Raw genomic sequence first — 15209 nt, forward strand, 5'->3', positions numbered from 1 at the left:
AGAAGAGGAGATGGTATGCCCTCATAGCCTGGGGCCTAATATAATTCCATAAATAGAGGAAGATGAGCCTGCTGAGACAACATGGATCACTAAGGGAAATAAGAGACAAAAGATTGTCCATATCCCTATAGAAGTGAAACAAAGAACACTGTGAATTCTACCTAGTAAGAATCAATACTTTTATGATTTAAGGAAAATTTATATACAAGACAGGGTCAAGGTAGCTGAGAATACACTCAAAGACCTAGAACTAGCAGCAACAAGGCTGGATGACAATATCATCTAAGCCCAATAATTTATGGAAGATGATGATTTTATAAAATCAACTAAGTTCAAAAGTATTTTTATATAAAATAAAATAGAGTGAGTTAGTACTAAAAATGAAACCAGGAGAGTCAAATGAACAAAAGCTAGAACTAGTTGAGAAGCTGCAAACCTATGATCTTGAGAGTGAAGTCATGACTCTAGAGGATGCAAGGGATCTTGTGCAAAGAAGTGGGATGTTGTTGGTGCCTGGATGGGATTTGGAACAAAAATTTATGCTTGATTAGATTAGAAGATAGGAGAATGCCATCTCCTATGAGGCATATGGTGTTGATGGATTACAAAGAGGAACAAGATTCAATATTGACACCAAGTCTCTAGCAATTTGGAGCATGGCCCCTACATCGAATAAACGTAAGTTGATAGATGTACAAAGCATAGAATAAGGAAAAATGGTTGTGTGGACTTTACAGGGCACTTCAGGCATAGAGATTTCAAAGGCCATGAAACATTTTTCTTTCATGAATGATGCCAAGATAGAAGAGATAGAGACAAGGCTTTCCAAGTCTGTGCATGACTACATTGATGTAGTCATGAGGATGAGCTCAGAAAAATCCATGTCTATAAGGAAAAAATTGAAGAGTTTGAGGCTAAGGTCCAAGCACTAGAGGCTGAAGTTGTATCCCTCAAAGAGAAACTTGCAAATGTAAAGCAAGTGAGTACTGCATAGCAAAGCCAAGAATAGGACAAGCAAGAGCAACCAGCTAATGACACAACTAAGGCCCCAACACAAACGGATGAGATGGAGGTAGGGGACATATCAGAACCTAGCAGGATGAGCATTGATGCTACACCAACTCAGCAAGGAGATGAGGTGGGGACATATATCCTTAAGTGTATGGTTGGCCATAGGATTGAAACTCTAAAGAGTGTATCTCAATAGGCCCATACATTATGTGTTTCTTTGCAAAGTGTTGAGGAATTTTTCAATGAAACACTTTCATGGCTATCACCTACATTTAATTTGTGGAGCCATATACTCAATTTTTAGAGAGGCTTAATATGATGATGCCTAAAAAGCTAAATTTTCCTAATAAAATAATTATAGTAAAGGAGAGCCTAGAAATAGTTAAGGAATTAATTGGATTCTTCTCTAAGAAATTACAAATTATACAAGGTAAACTAAAAGTTTTATCTCAGGGAATTGAGCCTTGCATACCACCAATTTTAGAAGACAGTAATATGGTGAGAGAATAGCATAATTGGTTTGATGCATTCACTATAATTGACTCAAGAGGCCAGAGTGGTTATTTTTGAAGACATTAGTGATGACCCTTTCCATGTTTTAATTGACTCCTTATTTAGAGCAGAGATATATTTGAAAAAATTCACAATGAAGTCTAAGGCCATAATAGATGCCAGGTGAACAAGGGCTATGAAAGACCTAGAAGAGATCAAAACCATAGAGTGGCCCACCAAGCAATAAATTTATGTGTGGGAGGTGGTGGGAGAAATAAAGACCTTACCAATAGGAAGCAGATGAGAAATTATTAAGGTTAAAGAAAAATGAGAGATTAAAGGATAAGATCAGATACACTAATCACTTTATTAGAAGGATAAAACTCTCATAAATACTCATATCAAATTTTGAAGCTTTTGAGGATGTGGATGGCAGAAGAAGACAAAGGGGAGTAAAGTCAAAGTGCATAACAAAAAATTTTACCTACTAACTTTTTCAACTATTTTCTCTTTCTGATCAAACACTAAGGAATGTCTTATATAAATTTTTGGGCATATCTTGCCATCTTTTGTATCCAATAAAGTTTTGACATGTGTCCTCCTCCCATCTATAGCTTGTTACAATCCTATATAAGGATTTTCAAGATGGGAAGTTGAGGTCAAAAGTTTGTAAATTTTTTTATTCTATGTTATTTTTACAGTCCATCCAGTCTCTTGTGATTGTATGAATATGTATAAACTTGCGAACTTGAGAGAACAATGAATATGAATGATCAAACTACCAATTTTTGAGTTATATGGTGAGTCTATATCAAGTGTTGTATTTATTTTCAAAAGAAATTAATACAAGAAAGAATTTCTACATATCTTGTGTATCTAAATTTTGTCTCCTTCCTTGCATATCTATGATTTTGAGATTAACATGAGCAATGTTCTTTTAGTTTAATACAATTCTAATAGATTCTATATCTCCTGTTGATTGAATTTAGTTCAAGGAATTAAGTAATTACTTTTAATAAGAGGTAGAGTTTTGGGTATATCAGAGGGATATGATAAGAATGAAGTTCAGAGTTCATTGTTGAAAAATTTAACTCCAACTCAGTTAAATAGGTCCAAAACTGCTAGTATTGACTCTATATAATGATGGATAAGGCACTGATCACTTAATTTAAGTTGCAAGATGATGGTTTATATAATTGTAAGATACATACATCAATCATAATCAATTTTCCATTTTAAGTAATGAAGAACTAAAACTTGTTGGTCAACCCTTGTTTGTAATTCCTTTCCTATTGATTATAAATAGCCATTGTAATCAAGAAGTTTATTACAAATCTAAGAAGAAGATTATGACCATTTTCTACTATAGGGGATGATTTTGAAGAGAAGAATGTCATTAAAAAATTTAGATAAATCCCTATGGTTTGCCCACCTTTTCCCTGTAGAGCCTAAAGTGAAGGGAGTATTTTTATATTTTGTTGAAGTTGGTCCAGAAACTAAGACTGATCACACTAAATATAGGATTTGGCTAATCCTTAGGTTTTTTTTGGTCTTATGTATTCTAGTATTAGGTTTAAGGTACCTAGTAGTCTAAAAAAACAACCAATAATAAATAGCTTGTTGAAGGTCATAAAGAGAGCATGGGATTCAAAATTACAGTTGACAATCTGGGCTGATAGTGTGACAGTGAAAAAGGCAATTGGTGTTGCACCATTTGAATTAGTATATGGAATATAGGATAGAATGCCTCAGAACAACCTCATAGGCCTATACAATTACATCCAAATTTATGGTGAAGATATCATAGATGATATGTAGGAAAGGATGGATGAATTAGTTGGACTTCCTGAAGCTAGGAAGGAGGCCTCTTTAAGAAATGTAAAATTGTAGTTACAAACAAAACATCTATATGATAAGAAGGTGGTGGCTAGAAAGTTTCAACTAGATGACCTTATCCTAATGTGGAATGTCAGAATTGAATATAAAGGAAAGCATGGAAATTTTGATCCTATATGGCTTGGTCCTTATCTGGTTGACTCCACATGGGGTGAAGATTCATACTTTGTCAAGGAGTTATTAGGCAACTTTCTCGAATTATCAGTTCATGGACAATTCTTGAGGAAATACTTTTGTTGAAGATATTTATTTTCCATGAACAAGTAGTTAGGTTTGTATATCCTTGTACATTTGTAATTGCCTGTGCATATGTAAATAGTCCTTGCATATACATGTGTATGTTTCTGTACAGTCTCAGGAGAGTTATCTCCAGTTGTCATGTGTGTGATCAACTTTACCTAGAGAATCTGAATTATTGTATGGATATAGGTATCTATCATCTCCAAATAGAGCCATGGATAGCCCTCATTTTCACTATACAAAAATTTTGATCCACATTGTGAAAATGGTCTGATTTTCTATTGCATTATTAGGGTTTTGTGTACCATGTATTTCAATTTTCAAAAGAACCCTAGCCAAATTATCTTACCCAAGTTCAAACAGTGAAAATTTTTCACTAGGGTTTTATTTGAATATCTTAAGGTTGTGTTTTATCTACTGACCCATATTCTTTGTTTCTATTTGTATTTTGTTCTGCTATTCTGACAAAAAAAATGGGTTTCATTGTATTGGAAACTAGAAAACACCAAATGCAATCACTGGATACACTATTTGAAGGTTTTCTAAACCTTCTTTTGTATAGAAAAGGTTAGTGCACTCCTTTTTAAATATTCTTTGTTACTATAGAGAGAGATTTCATTGTAATTTGACAAGTTGTAAAATAAATAGGGAATTCATTGAAGTTTGTATGTTTATATGACTTGTTATTTGGAAATGGTTAGAAATTCTAATGTATGAATAATTCATTATAATTTACAAGTTTTAAAATATATATTGTCTATTCATTGAGATAATTGTAATTCATATATGTATTTGAATGATTTTTTATTTACAAATTGTAAGTAATTCATATGTTTGAATAATTTGACATGTAGAAATCATCATCATGCCAAGGAAGAAACCAAAAAATCAAACAACAGAAGAGAGGGAGAGAGATTTGGCAATTAAAAGAGATAAAATAAAACTACTACACGAACAAATAAATTACAATGCAATAATGAAGAATTTTCTTTCAAAGAGGAACATGAGCCACCAATACAAAGAAACAAATAAGAAGAATTGGAAAGACAAAGAGAACAAATGGGACTCTTACGCTCAAGAAGACAATTGATTTGTGAAGTTATGTCATCTTCCAATGTTGGAATCATATTATCATCTCATGTTGAAGAGAGGCCAATTTCTACATCCAATGATGTACACAATCCATCATGTCATATTGAAGGCACAATGCCAACATATCAAATAGGTGATATTCCATCTTTTGCATCTTATTTCCAAGGCACATCAACTTTGGTTCAAGGTACACAATTCACTCAACCTTATGTTGATGTTCAAAATGTTGAGGGGATGGAAGAGATTATAATACCTCTAAAATTCATTTTAGAAGACCAAAATATTTGATTGATATTGATACTAACATTTTGAAATGAATGCCTAACTAGATTAGAAAGTGTACTTGTCAAAGAAAAGTTAATTTTATGTGAAGATTATTCTTTAAAGAATTAAATTATGTGACAGGTCAATGCCAATTATTTGTTGAAATGATGAGGAATTCAAATTTAGGCCCATGATGACGATTCTTGGGCTAAGAATGATGGATGAGTCAAATGAAAAAAGAATTGTAAAGAATCTAAAGAGTACATATGACAAAGTGGGTTCTAAATCACACACCAAAGATAGTAATATCACAATATGTTTACTTACATCAACAATAGTAAGAACCCAAATGAAGAAAGCTTGACTCGTAAAAAGAAAAAAGTAAAACATTGAAAATTGGTAGAGGCATTATAAGGAGAGCCATGGTAAGGTGTGAGAGAGTGGATGATCCAACAAAAAATGATTTATGGACATTTAGTGGTAGACTACCACGAAAGGGTAAAGAAATCAGTGAAGCTTTGAAATTATTGATTGAAGATTTTTAGACAAATAACATGCATGTTTCCCCTAATCAAAGAGATGTTGTAAGGAGGATTGGTAGCCGATATTGTGATCCACATGCAAAACATTTTTTGGACTCAGCCTAAACACAATTTTCGGTAAAATTTATTGGTATCTATCCTCAAATTCGAATAAGTTAAAGATTTTTTGAGATGGGTAAACCTTTTTATGCAAAGATAAATCACACATGCACAACTTCTTGTTGTAGGATACATATTGAATTTTCTAATTATTTTGATATTTTTAGGCTTATGTGTGTGTTTTTGCATTCTAAGTTTGTTTGGCAAGATTGTGAAATAAATGAACCACCTATATCTTCAAGGGAATTCATAGCCAACATTTTATGTGAAATAGGGGATGATCAACAATTTTACAAGTTTTCATACTTGGAAGGTACATACTTATTTTGAAGGTCTTTACAGTTTTTATCAACTTGTGAACATATGGATAATACACATGCAATTGGAAATCAAATAGTAGATTACGAAAAATATAAGATAGTGGAATATGCTCTAAAAATGGGAAATAGGGTAAGATTTGATTTAGTCATTGAAAAGATTCTAGTGTATGAGTTCATAAAAAAAAATCATGAAAAGATTATTTACAAGTATGCAAGGCATACACATAGACCTCGATGGCTAGATTTGCAATTCAAGTTGTGCAAGGATAAATTTCCACTAGATACAATCAAAAAATGAGGTGCAAGAAAAATATTATACTTCTCAACAAGTTTCCATATTTGTTCACATAAAATTCATATATTCACCTACAAGTACAAAGGATGACAAGATATTGAGGGAGTACCATTTTTACATCAATGATGATCGATCACATTCTATGCAATTTGTACATGGTTTTTTCAACTATTTTATAGTGATTTGGCTAAAATGGGCATACCATATCACCAACACATTATTTGGTCAAACAATTGTGCATATTAATTTAAGAATGCACGAATTCTCTATTGGTTGAGTAGGATGCACAGGTTGTCTAGAATTCAATATATATGGAATTTCACAGGGTTGGTCATGGAAAGGGAGAGCATGATGATGTAGGTGAATGCATAAAAAGAGCCTTATCTCATGAATAATTAAAGTACAAAGATGAAGAAAAATTGAAAGATGCAAAATCTATCATGTAGTGGTGTAATGCTATAATGGGTCTAGGTAAGGAAGGTGAGTCTATGGTTCGTAGAATTTTTTGGTTGATAGATAATACTAACATTACACCATATGAAGATTATTGCACACTAACAAGATCAAGTGAGTTTCACTCTTTAAGAAGCTTTGATGCGGGTAGTTGGAGTGTTCACACATAAAAAATGGCATGTTTTTGTCCATCATGTACAGAGGAAAATTGAGATCAGTGTGAGTCGACTGAATGGGTGGACAGATGGGATATACGAGTTTTAGACCTAATTGATAGTTATCATCCCCCACAAGCACTATAAATGGTAGAGATGGATTCATCCATTGACTTTGACCACTTGTCTGATCTAGTGCAACCTTGTAATATATATCTATGTAAATTCAATATGTAACTTTATAACTTTTACCTAAGTATTTGCTGAAATAATGAGCGCATTATGTACATTTATCACTACAAGCCATGTTTTTGTTGTTATTACACCTAAAGAAAATGAAGAAGGGACATATTATTATTTGTTTCGTTGTGTCTAGGCCATAAAAAAAATAGATTACTCGATTATAGATGGCAAAGATTTAGAGTACCATATAGGTGTGACAGTCATAACTAGTAGATGGCTTAGACAATATTCTATGAAGAGCCCTAACTTTTGGTTATTTGAGGATTAGCAAACTGAGAGGAAGACTCTTCATTATTCAGAACTTGATGTCATGTCAAATGTCCACTTGATCAAATATGGAGGAAAACCACATAATAAGACTCTTTGGAAGGTTCGTGATTCAGACCACAAGACAATACTTGAGACAATAAAATGTAGAGTAGATCCAACTAGTTCATTAGATTGATTATAATTACAAAAATATTTGATGTAACATTTTTTTTTTTTTTCTTTTTTTGGGCAAGATTGAAGGTTTTCTCTCTTAGCTCATTCCTACTAGTGCCTTTCAGAGCTAAGTTGTACATAAAAATTATTATCATTTAAATAGAAATATGAATATTATTGTTTACTTGAAATATTTGTTGACTTATCTTAAATTAGATCCATTATTGTCTAGTTGAAATTGAAAAAATTGTTGACTTTTCTTAAATTAGATCCAATCTTGCAATCAATATTTTTTAGATTATTCATTCTTCAATTTATATTTCATTTTTTACTACACATTTTTTCTCTATTAATTCTTCATCCCATCTTGTTGACCACTCAAACATTCTTGGGCATGCCAGACGAAATTGACCTTGAGAGTCACTAGATGCCATAGGGAAGTGATCTTTAACGGGGCATATCTTAGAGTTTGTGTAAAGTATGGATGCAATGTTGGGTGCTCCAAGATCATTTTGACACCTACAATAACCTCTCTCTTTTTGGAGATTAGATTTCATTTTTATTTTGCGGCCCCATCTTGGATGTTGTTGAAACTTGTATTGTTGGCCAGTACAAAGTTACCAACTAGTGAATGTCTCTAATTGTTTGTCATGGGATTGAACTATCTGCTCTGTTAGCTTTGAGTGATTGGATAAAATCTAGTCCCAATCTCATCTCATCTCATTGATTTCTCAAATGTTCTTGGGCATTCTAGATGGAATTGACCCTAAGAGTCACTAAATGCCATAGGGAAATGATCTTTGACGGGGCATATCTCAAAGTTTGTGCAAGGTATGGATGCAATGTCTAGTGTTACATGATTGTATTGTTGAAACCTACAATAAAATATCTCTCTTTTTGGAGATTCGGTTCCATTTTGATTTTGTGGCCACATCTTGGGTGATGTTGAAACTTGTAGTGTTGGCCAATACAAAGTCACTAAATAGTGAATCACTCTAACTGTTCATTATGGGATTGAACTATTTTCTTTGTTAGCTTTGAGTGGTTGAGTAAGCCCTAGTCCTAAGCTTGTCCCATCTTGTTGATCGCTCAAATTTTCACAGGCATGCCAGACAAAATTGACCTTGAGAGTCACTAAATGTCATAGGGTAGTGATATTTGGCAAGGCATATCTTAGAGCTCATGAGAGGTATCAATACAATGTTGGATGTTACAATTTTTTTTGACACCTACAATAACCTCTCTCTCTCTTTTTGGAGATTTGATTCCATTTTGATTTTGTGGCCCCATCTCGAGTGATGCTGAAACTTGTAGTATTGGCTAGTACAAAGTTGCCAACTAGTGAATCTCTCTAACCATTCATTATAAGATCAAACTATCTACTTCATTAGCTCTAACTGGCCAAGTAAACCCTAGTCCCAAGCTCATCCCATCCTATTGAGCACTTGAATGTTCTTAGGCACATCGAATGAGATTGACCTTCAGAGTCACTAAATGCCATAGATTGATGATCTTTGATGAGGCATATCTCAGAGCTCATGCAAGGTATTAATATAATGTTGAGTGATATATAATTAGATTGTTGATGCCTATAATAACCTCTCTCACTAATTGGAGATTCAATTCTATTTTGATTTTGCAGCCCTGTCTTAGGTGATGTTGAAACTTGTAGTGCTGGCCAATACTAAAGTCATCAACTAGTGAATCTCTCTAACTGTTCATCGTGGGATTGAACTATCTACTTTGTTAGTTCTAAGTGTCTATGAAAAGCCTTAATCCCAAGCTTGTTACATATCATTTTTTGCTCAAACGTTATCAAGCATGCCAGATAGAATTGACCCTAATAGTCACTAAATACCATAGGGAAATGATATTTGACGAGGCATATCTTGGAGTTTGTGCGAGGGATTGATGCAATTTTGGGTGCTACAAGATCATTTTGTCAACACCTACAATAACCTCTCTTTGGAGATTCAATTTCATTTTTATTTTGCAGCCCCATCTCGAGTGATGCTAAAAGTTGTAGTGTTGGTCAATATAAAGTCGCCAATTGGTGAATCTCTCTAACTAGTCATTGTGTGGTCAAACTGTCTACTCCATTAGCTCTGAGTGGCTAGGTAAACACTAGTCCCAAGCTTGTCCTATCTTGTTGATTTCTTCAACGTTCTTAGGCACGCCAGATAGAATTGACCCTAAGAGTCACTAAATGCCATAGGGCAGCAATCTTTGACAGGGCATATCTCAGAGCTCATGCAAGGTATTGATGCAATGTTGAGTGCTATAGAATCATGTTGTTGATACCTACAATAAACTCTCTCTCTTTTTGGATATTTGGTTCCATTTTGATTTTGCAGCCCCATCTTGGGTGATGCTAAAATTTGTAGTGTTGGCCAATACAAAGACACCAACTGGTGAATCTCTCTAACCATTCATCGTGAGATCAAACTCTCTACTCTAATAGCTCCAAGTGGCTAGGTAAACCCTACCCCCAAGATTTTCTCACTGTGTTGACCACTTAAACATTCTTAGGAAAGGTAGATGAAATTGACCCTACGAGTCACTAAACATTGTGTCTATACTTGTAAAAATGAAAAATATTTTTAACAAAAATTGAAGATGAAATCCTAAGGGTGTAGAATCCATCGCCATACAAAGGAGGTCAAAGATATTTTAGTCAATACATAGTAGATAATGACACACAAAAGATATGTAAGAAAAGATGCATCAACTATAGCCACAAGAATCATGAGAAGAATATATATAATGTGTTTCCATGAATGAATCTCTTGAAGAGATGGATAAGAAAGAAATTTTGATATCAAATTCCATGAATAAATTAAAAACTTTATTTCAAGTATTCTCGCGTTGTGAAGATAAAGCATATATAAAATATTGACATGTTTATGATGATATTAAGATTCAAGCTTAGACATTTACATAATGTAGCCAACTTAAGATTCAAAATTCAATGTTAATTGTATTTAACATTAATAAGAATTCAAGTTTCATTGTTTTCATCCCAACAAAAACTCCAAATAAGTTACTCATACTCAAAAGTACTCATAACTTGTACAATCTAAGTACAAATTAATACCATAGCCTTATTCACATGTCAAAAGATACTATTATAGCTTATTATAATGATTCCTACCCCTATTTTGGATGCAAATTACATTAAAATGAAATACACAAAATACTTAAAACGTAAACAAGAAAAAAGAGATATATATTACGATAGCCAACAATGTCATACATGAAAAAACCAATGCATCAAAGTTGTAAGTCTAATAATGGCATGCATCAAATATATGTCATACATCAAATATATAATGTCATGTATACATCAAATGTATGTCGAATATGTCCACTAACATAAAAATCCAAGATATATGTCCACTAATGCCTATACATGTGTCCATACTTATATCTTCTCCTTCCCACGAAGGAAATGAAACAAATCCCTAGAGATCTTCGGTCATCACATGGAGGGAGATGATGACGATGTTGGGGTCTTCCTCACATGCTTGTTCATCCTCTTGTTTAGGCTCCTCTCTAACTGGAGTTGATACAAACAATGTATATATGAATCAATAATTATTATACATTGAAATAAAATGTATGTTTATACAAAATTAATCATTTTCTTACTACCATCAAATAGTCCCTCTATACATCCACCTCAAAGGCTCATGGACGATCGAGAGTAACAAGGCCCTACAAAAATTCAATCAATATAATCACTCATATTTATGAATAACATTAAAAATTTCAATACTAACTATTATAAATAACAACTAAAACTATGAAAACTCTTTCATACCTCAATCAATGGCTCTGAACTAGCCATCATGGTAGCAACTATGCAATCGATGGACTAGCAAAGATGAGGAGGATTCTCTAACATCAATAACTGCAAATCATATAATGAAATTTTTTATTTTTTTTTATAGAATATATAATATAATCAAATGAATTAAATTAACATCAAATAAATGTACCTCTACAAAGCTCATCTCATGCCTAGGCTCAAAATCCATTGTGAAAGTTGATGGTCCAGTAGAGAACTAATGCACATGGATAAACTTTTTTTGTCAATCCTTCATATGATTACTTAATAAATATATGTATTATTTCAAATGATTAAATTGATACATACTTTTTGACTCATCAGTAGGACGTAAAATAGGATTGGGGAATCTGTACTAGGGCCATCAACACTCTTACCCTAAATTTTGAACAAGGTCAAGACATGCACTAGTTTATTAATCATTCATTGTACATACAAAATGTGGTCAAATTATTTTATTATAATTGTAAAAATTTACTTGTGTATCGATGTCAAATGTATCACTCAAGAAGTCATCAGTGACTAGCCCATCATCCATATTGTCTCCAACGTGACTGCCAAACATGCATAAGGATCCACATGACATGCACATGTGACCATAGTGCAAATAAGGCCCCTCCTCAACTAATGAACTAGCACAATGAATAATGGTTTGTGTCAAAGAATTCATAGTCCCTAAAGTATCGGTCTCTACATGTTCCTTCACGACTAAAGGAATAATGACATGCTCACCCTGTGGCTTGACAACACGCACCCTAATTGTATTAGGATCATGATCTGCCCCTAACCTCTCAAATGATGACTCCCCACATCTACCCTAAGAATCTAATATGTCAAAATAATTGGGGGTCTCCCCAAGGAAAAAGTCACAATACAATTTCCTTAAGAAATATATTGGAACCTCATGATTATTTTAGGGAGGGGCATCAAAGACCATCCACAATCTATCCCAAAAGTAATTTTTAATATCGTCATGGATGCACCAGTGGACGGGGAACCTTTTAGTTGTAGTTTTAATAGTGTCTTCTTCTCCTGGCTTTCTAAATAATGCACATATGTCATCTTTTGTTATGTCCTTGTTTTTAACATCTTCAAAGGATAATTTTTTTGCATAATATCTTCTTTGTTCTTCTCTCTTATCATGCTAAATATCCAACTAGCCACTAACGGAAGCTACTGGCTTACAATGGACTTAAGGGAGGATGTTAATTATGCTCTCGTAGGATTAGTTTTTCTAAAAGATTTTAACCTACTAATGATTGATTCTAATTGAGTTTTCCATCTTTCTATTTCATTCATTATATTTTATTGGGTGCCAGGAGGAGGTCTTGCAATTAGTGGAGGTTTTGAAGGTTCTTGCTCTTCCTTGCGAGGGTTTTCATTTTTATTTTGTGAAGGATTTTCATTTTGATTTTGTGGAGTATTTTGTTAATCAAGCTAGGGATTTGGATTATTTTATGGTGTAGGGTTTGGTGGTTGATTATGCACATTTCCTGATAAGAAACCAATTACATTTTTAAAAACTAAACAAACTTAAAGCAAAACTAAAAATAACATACAAAACAATGCAAAAACAAGGTTAGGAGACATACTCGATGAATCCAATCTTGATCTTTGGCGACAAGGAGGCATTTTGAGGAGGAGAGGGAGAAAATATTTCACCTTCTACAAAATGTGTGCATGTTTTTGGGGATAGAGAAGGAAACCAACAAAAGAAATGAGAGAAAATACAGTGGGTCGTGGGTTGCAAATGTTTTATGTGATTTCACATAGCACGTACATGCTATAGTGCATGTACGTGTTATGTGAAATCACATAGCACACATGCACTATAGTGTGCATGCACTATAGATGGCACATACTATGTGAATCCACATAGTGCATGCATGCTCCTAGGCTAGGCCATAGCATGTGCACGCTATAGGAAATTTTGAAAAATAATATGGGTGTCATCTTGTTGGCACCACAACTTGGTGTATTCACCCATATATATATGCATATATGTATATACATATACATACATATATGTACACACACACACACACACACACACATGGAGGAACGTAGTAGAGAAACATGAAGTCATTATCTTGGGAGAGAGCCTTTAGAGGCCATCAAATTCTATGGGTAGTTGGTCATAGAATTTGTGGTAAAGACTTATGAATAGATTGATTGTATGTAAGGGCATCTTAAGAGATATGACTTACCCGAGTAGGGGCATACATAATAAAGACCATGCTCACGAGCCCTCCAATGGGAAGAGAAAAGAGGTGGTCTAATGTTTTGTTGATGGATACAAGTGAACAACCATCAATAGAGGGTAATCATCATGTGTGTGTGTGTGTGTGTGTGTGTGTGTGTGTGTGTGTGCATGTGTGTGTGTGTGTGTGTGTGTGTGTGTGTGTGTGTGTGTGTGTGTGTGTGTGATGATTTATCTTTTGTTCCCTACGTACCCTAAAAAAATATGTTTTGTGTGTGTGATTTATCTTCACATAAAAAGGTTTATCCATTTCAAAATATCTTTGACTAGTTTTAATTTGAGGATACATACCTATATATTTTGCAAAGAATTGTGTCTAAGTTGAATTTAAAAAATGTGTCTCATGTGGATTGTGGACTTGACTACCAATCCTCCTTCTTACAATTTTTCTTTTCTTAGGGGAAATACATACATTATTCTTCCAAAAACCTCCTATCAATGATATCAAGTTTCACTAATTGCTTTATCCTTTAGCAATAGTCTACCAAAAATGTCCATAACTCATTTTTGGTTGGATCTTCCACTCTTTTACAACTTCACATGCTTCTCATTAGATAACTTCTACCTATTTTCAATGTTTTGTTCATGTTTCTATGAGTCAAGATATCATCATTTGGGTGTTTATTATTGTTGATGTAATAAGTACACATTTTGTTGCATTACTATATTTGGTGTATGATGTAGACCCAACTTTCTCATATGTAGTCATTATATTATTTACAATTTTTCTTTTTCATTTGAATCATCCATCATTCTTAGTCCAATAATATTCATGATGACCCTAAATTTCAAATTTCTCATCATTCCAACAAATAGTTGCCATCTTCCTGTCACATTTAATTCTTCAAAAATTAATCTCCAAGTATAATTAATATTTCTTTGACAAGTATGCTTTGAAATATTGTCAGCATTGATTGCAAAATATTAGTATCAATATCAATCAAATACTTTAGATTTCTAAAGATAATTGTAGAAGGTTTTCTAACCTCTTGAATGGGCTCAACATTAGGAACATGAACAATATTTTGGGTGAATTGCATACCTTCAACCGAAGATAATGTGCCTTGATAGTAAGATGTGAAAGATAGATTGTCACCAACTTGATGTGTTTATGGTGTGCCTTCAACATGACACAAGGGAGTGTGAACATTGTAGGATGTAGAACATGATATACCGTCAAGATGATATGATATTGTAACCCCAATATTGGATGATGGTGTAGCTTCAACATGATGGCAATTCAATTGTTGTGTTGAGTGTAAGATTCTCATTCGTTCTCTTTGTGTTTCCAATTCTAGTTCTCTCTTTGTTAACCTCATAATGGTTTTTGACAATTGAGTGCCAACACACTTAAATACATTCTACATTGGAGCCAAGTACATCATGTATGCCTAGCCACAACATGAGCCGAGTCAGAAAAGACATCAGGTGCCGGAGTAATCTTTAGGTGTCGAGTAGCTTTTAGGTGCCGAGCATGATCCAAGTACCATTCAAGTGTCGAATCTTAAAGGATGTCGAGCAAGATAGGAGCATGTACAGAAGCTAAGTTATAGAAGGTGTCGAGCATCAGGAAGCAG

The sequence above is a fragment of the Cupressus sempervirens genome, chromosome 3, assembly GCF_028749045.1.
Source record: "Cupressus sempervirens isolate cs-2001-9-10 chromosome 3, ASM2874904v1, whole genome shotgun sequence".
Classification (NCBI taxonomy): domain Eukaryota; kingdom Viridiplantae; phylum Streptophyta; class Pinopsida; order Cupressales; family Cupressaceae; genus Cupressus; species Cupressus sempervirens.